Source organism: Opisthocomus hoazin, chromosome Z (assembly GCF_030867145.1).
Source record: "Opisthocomus hoazin isolate bOpiHoa1 chromosome Z, bOpiHoa1.hap1, whole genome shotgun sequence".
NCBI classification, from domain to species: Eukaryota; Metazoa; Chordata; class Aves; order Opisthocomiformes; family Opisthocomidae; genus Opisthocomus; species Opisthocomus hoazin.
The window spans coordinates 74668716-74675289 of NC_134454.1; positions in this window are offsets into that span (position 1 = coordinate 74668716).

The window sequence follows — 6574 nt, forward strand, 5'->3', positions numbered from 1 at the left end:
TAAAGATATACTGTAATTTTCTCACAAACAAAACCTGCAAATCAATGTAAAAGAGGACGAATACAGCTAGCAAAGAAATTATGCGTGGTGGTGAGGGTCTGCTCTTAACTAATGGGTAGTAAGATCATTGATAGTAGCAGGTATCACATTCAAGTTACTTTATATAGGTGGAATGTCTCCTTGCAAGAAGCATTTCAGCAAGACAGAAATGTTGCTTTGACAGATGCCATATAATACTCCTTTTAGTGCACATTTTCAGGCCTCTCAGCCTAAAGACTTTATCTTCTTTCATTTGGAAATGGGATCCTACTTTTTTATTGATCTTGGCTTCAGCAGTAACAAAAGCAAAGAGACTGAACCAATGGGGCGCAAAACAGAGGGAGGTCAGAGCCGGATTTGTCCTGCTCCTAGGACTGCAAGTCCCTGTGGCACTTTACTGGTTTGCAGCAGCTGGATGTTCAGTCTCCTCTACAACAGTGGGACTGTGAATGGTTGACGCTTCTTTTGTTTCACAGGGTACTCACAGTAACTTTTTTCTACTTAACATTTAGGCTCTGGACCATTTAGATAGCTTTCTACTTTATTGTGTTATTGATACTTAAGGCTACGTGCAGTTGTATGATAATCTACCTACACTGAAATTTTGTGATGAGGGACTATGCAACACCTAGCACGGTCCCAGCCTGACTGACAGACACTTCTACAATAGCATAAATTATAATAAGAGGCCTGACTGAGGGAGCTCCCCAATTACTTCCCCTGACTGCATGGCAGGGAGCGACAGAGTGTAACTTATAGAGAAAATGGGGCTGATTTTCCCTTGCTGTTAGTGAAAACGGCAACAATCTACTAACCATTTTGCCGTTAAAAATATGTTTTAGCATAGCAACTTTAAGTTCTTCCTAAACATTTCTACTGTCTATTCAGAAATAAACTGTCTTTAGGCTTAAAAACTATGTTTTAGGGGAGTAAAAAAGGAATAGTTTGAGAGACACAAAGGGTTAGCCATAAGGCAAGGCATTTCTTCTATTGCACCAAATGATAATTCTAGCATAAGAATGATAAATGCAATGCTTCATTTGCTGGGCTAATGATATCCTGCCTGGTCTGGAGACAGTATGAAACGGCATTATCTGTATTCTACTTCACACTAAGGTCAGCCAGAATATAATTGTATCAATGATATTTCCCTGTAGACTGCCACTCTTTTATAGGATTGATGTGAAGGTTACTCAATAGTTTACAAAGCTTTAAATAGACTTTTGTCTTCATTGTCCAAGTTCATTATGTACTACCATCCTAAAGACAGTCTGTGCTCTGTGACTGCTGCAAATGCCAAGGATCCAGTGACAACTGAGTGGAGACAGAACATCTTGTCATTAAGGTTTTAAATTGTGAAATTGACTTGGAAAAGTTTCTGGATTTGTTTCTGCTTTGCTAATGCCATCTCACGGGTTTTTTAAGTGTTTTAATTGCCTGTTTTGCTTTTAATGTATTTGTCGCATTCCAAGGATTAATGACAATGCTTTGAGATGTGTCTCTATGAATATGTCTAATAGCATTAATGCTGTGGTAACTGTAATGCAAATGATTCTCTCTCAGGGGACCTCGTAGGATATTGCCTTAGATACTGGAATCCATATGCTGCTGAAACTATGCCAAACGAGCAAGGGCTCTGAGAGTTCAGGTTTGAATTAACTGTTTTGGAGGAGCTCATGTTATCATAATTCAAAATTCAGAGAGCTTTAATAGTATACATGTAATAAATCAGACTTGTCTACAACATAGACATTTCAGCCTATGTATACACAACAGTCATCACTGGCCAAACAAATAATTGCTGTTCTTCAGAGTCAGGTTCTGATCTTAGGGCACAAGACATGAGGAACAAATTTAGCAGCTTGAAACTGCCCAAAATGGTGAGCTACTATTCTGTTATTTTCCACATCTTTCTCTGCTTTCACTTCTAATCTCCACCATGTGTTGCTTCTGTACATCTGTTGCTGGCTTTGGCACACTTCAGTTGTCTCTGTGAGACAGTTTAATATATTACAATGACATAAAATAAATCCAGAAAAAAAGTCTGGCTGGTTTTCTGCTGGTTTATTGAGTTAGATCGCCTCCCAAGAAGGTCTGGTGGGCAGCAAACCCAGGGAGAGGGTAAAAATTGCAGCCGGGGAGGAGAGAGATGGGATAAAAGAGGTGAGAAGTGTGACAGAAGGGAGGGCAGCGGGAGAGCCTTCTGCTTTCAGATCCAGCCTGCCACTGCATATGCTCAAGTGCCAGCGAACCACTACCTTACAAAAACTCTTTTAGTTGCTGCTCATCCTAGACTAGCAGTTCTAGACTAAACAACTGCTCACTACTTCACAGGACTCTCCTGGACAGGATGGTGGCATCCAAGTTCACCATTCCATCTAGCGATTGGTTGCTCAGAAGGGGCTGATTTAGGTGTTCATCGAATTTGAGTATTTAATTTTCATTTCTACAATTATTGATCCTTGCCTCCCTGAGACATGACACTTTCAGGCTGAAAAAACTGCTGACGTTCAGATCATCTGTCTTTGGAGATGACTGCAATCAAAGCATAGGTAGTAAGTATGAGTGAGATTTTCAATGGCCTCCATCCTTTACTGGATGCTAGGGAAAACATAGTGACAAAGGATGAATAAAAGGCTGAAATACTTAATGCCTTCTTTGCCTCGGTTTTTCAGAGTAGCACCAGTCATTCTTGGGGTACTCAGCACCCTGAGCTGGAAGACAGGGACAGTGAGCGGAATGAAGCCCCCATAATGCAAGGGGAAAAGGTCAGTAACATGCTATGCCACTTGGACACACACAAGTCTATGAGGCCGGATGGGATCCACCCAAGGGTACTGATGGAGCGGGTGGAAGTGCTCACCAAGCCACTCTCCATTATTTATCAGCAGTCCTGGCTAACTGGGGAGGTCCCAGCTGACTGGAGGTTAGCAAATGTGATGCCCATCTACAAGAAGGGCTGGAAGGGGGATCTGGGGAAACAGGCCTGTCAGTCTGACCTCGGTGCCAGGGAAGGTTACAGACCAGATCATCTTGAGTGCCACCATATGGCAGGTATAGGAAAAACAGGAGATCAGGCCCAGTCAGCATGGGTTTATGAAAGGCAGGTCCTGCTTGACTAACCTCATCTCCTTCTATGACAAGGTGACACGCTTAGTGGATGAGGGAAAGGCTGTGGATATTGTTTACCTGGACTTTTGTAAAGCCTTTGACACTGTTTCCCACAGCATTCTCCTGGGGAAAATGGCTGCTCATGGCTTGGATGGGTGTCCTCTCCGCTGGCTAAAGAACTGGCTGAATGGCCAAGCCCAGAGAGTGGTGGTGAATGGAGTTAAATCCATTTGGTGGCCGCTCATGAGTGGTGTTCCCCGGGGCTCAGTGTTGGGGCCAGTTCTGTTTAATATGTTTAGCAATGACCTGGATGAGGGGATCAAGTACACCCTGAGTAAGTTTGCAGGCAACACCAAGTTGGGTGGGAGTGTTGATCTGCTCGAGCAAAGGAAGGTTCTGCAGAGGAACCTGGACAGGCTGGATCGATGGGCTGAGGCCAACTGTATGAGGTTCAACAAGGCTAAATGTCAGGTCCTGCACTTGGGTCACAAGAACTCCATGCAACGCTACAGGCTTGGGGAGGAGTAGCTGGAAAGCTGCCCGGCAGAAAAGGCCTTGGGGGTGCTGGTCGACAGCCAGCTGAAAACGAGCCAGCAGTGTGCCCAGGCGGCCAAGAAGACCAACAGCATCCAGGCTTGTATCAGGAATGGTGTGGCCAGCAGGAGTAGGACTGGACTAGGGCAGTGTACTTGGCCCTGGTGAGGCCACACCTCGACTACTGTGTTCAGTTTTGGGACCGTCGCTGCAAGAAAGACGTTGAGGTGCTGGAGCGTGTCCAGAGAAGAGCCGGTGAAGTGTCTAGTGCACAAGTCTTATGAGGAGTGGCTGAGTGAACTGGGAACATTTAATTTGGAGAAAAGGAGGCTGAGGGCAGACCTTATCACTCTCTACAACCACCTGAAAGGATGTTGGAGCCAGGTGTGTTTTGGTCTCTTCTCCCAAGTAACAAATGATAGGATGAGAGCAAACGGCCTCAAGTTACATCAGGAGAGGTTTAGATTGGATATTAGGAAAAATTTCTTCACCAAGTTATTAAGGATAGAAGGAGGCTGCCTAGAGAAGCGGTTGAGTCACCACCCCTGGGAATGTTTAAAAGACTTGTAGATGTGGCGATTAGGGACATGGTTTAGTGGTGAACTTGGCAGTGTTAGGTTTACAGTTGGACTCAAAGATCTTGAAGGTCCTTTCCAACCTAAATGATTCTAGGGAGTCTATGATTCTATGACTGAGGGTTGCGAGCAGGCTTATGTCCACCCTGAGTCCTTCTCAGCCTGAAAATCTTGCCCACAGAGCTCACAGGGTTCAGGGCTTCTGGGTAAACTCTTTTGAGAGCTCACCTGCCAGCCATGTGCAGAAGCAGATGTGCTGTGTCTACAGCAGATCTGTATGCTCTCACATGCCTGCCTAGCTACAGAGAGGCTCACACATACAGGAAACAGGTGAATATTGTAAACTAGAGGTGGTTTCATTATTTTAGCACTTTAAATAAGCTAACACAGAAAGAGTCATATGAAACAGGCTAAAGTGGAAGTGCTACTGCATTTGCGCTAATAGTGAGACAAAACCACACATAGTGTATGAAGGGGTGTATCAGAGGTTAAATCACACGGAGGATTGCTGAGCCTGTTCCACGCAATCGATGCTCAGGGCCAGAAAAGGTCAATTTTTCACAAGTATCCAATGATGTCAGTTTTTGTTGATTTTTTCTTGCATTCTTCTACATTGTTTAACTATGAATTTAATTAATACAATTCAATAAAGTCATAACCAGCTTTATATGACTGCCTGAGACAGTAGTATCTCGAGTTGATGATCCAGAAGGTCTCTTTCAGTCTGATGTCTTGGTGCTTTTGAAAACACCATCTCTTTCTGATTGTTCTTTGTACACTGTATAGAATGTCAAACATCAGCCATTAACAACCTTGCCCATATTTTTGTATTTCTGGTTCTTTCTGAATCAGTAGTGTATACGCATTATATATTTTAGAATTATTATTGTAACTAGTTGGAAAGCTAAAATGCTTCAAGCAGCAAACGTTGAACAAAAATCCTTCTTCAAAATCCATTCACCCTCTGAAAATTTCCAAGTATCTTGAAATTAAAACCTAGAAAATGTTTTTCAATAAGAAGAACAAAGATTCCTCTCCTATAAAGGAGAGTTAGAGAAGAAAATGAAGGCAGAACTTCAAAGAAATAGATCTTACTAGGATGTCATTTTGAACTACATTTTTAGGACCACATGAAATTCATTAAAATTTTGTCAGCTTACTCGAGAAGTCAGTAACTAACCCTAACTGCTACTGTGAAACTTTCTGGAATGAGCTTTTATCTTCCAGGTGGAACGAAAGTTCAACAAATAAAGTAAGCTTTTGCAGACTTTCATAGAGACAACAGAAATGCAGAGCATTGTGCAGAAGCAGAAATGACACAGCGCTGACTTTCGCCCTCCGTGATTCTGGGCTGGCTATGCATAGAGCAACCATCAGACTGCAATAAATGAAAACACATACCAGTAATAACAAAGAGCTGATATAACTGCTGAGATTCACCTGAGGTCCAGAGAAATTTAGGTGTGCTCAACAACATTTGTTACTTCTTCTACAACAAGCTTATAAGCCCTTAAAATTGGTGTGACCTCCTTTTGCTTGTTATTCTGGCTTCCGTCTGTACTTGCAGTTCAGTTCAAAGGGGCAGCACTGAAGCACAGGGTCAAATTGCTCCCTTTATGTATGGGTTTTTTTCTTCTCTGTAGGTGGATACACATCTCCTTCTGTGCCCATATTAATGATGTACGTTGTCATTTCCAGATAGAAAACTCTCAGGCAATTTCTGCCTATTGAGCCATGCAATTACCAGGATGTACCAATTCTTATAAGCATGGAAAAAGTTGATTTGGAGTTGTCTAAATCTGAAAATTTTTTTGTCTGGTAGTGGAGACCATATCACTAAATACCTTGAAAGAATCTGTAGTTTCGGAGGTGGCACTTGTCTTTAACTAGCCTGTAAGTACATCGCATTCTGCACTTGTTTGGCTGAAAGACCATCACGACAGTGATTAAAAGCATGGTATTTCTAATCTGGGTGGAGGATGTGTAGACCAATTAATAGCTAGGAAAAAGTATTCAGCAAACGGCAACGTCCAGACTTTTCAGGACTAACAAGTATGAGATTTTTATAGATTACCAAAAAAAAGAAACAAATACTGATGAGAAATAAATACTGAGGAGAGAATGCAAAATGTAAGGCTTGTGATAGCAACAGATGAGGAAGCCTCCTGTTTCCTCTTTTGCATGGGATCATGGTAAGAGAGGTATGCACCTCTGCCCATCTGTTGGTGACAACGTATTGAATCTTCTGAGGCAGTAATGAAGCCAGGGCAGGGAAATTCTGCCATGTGTAAAATGCATCAGCCATGAGAAAGGTA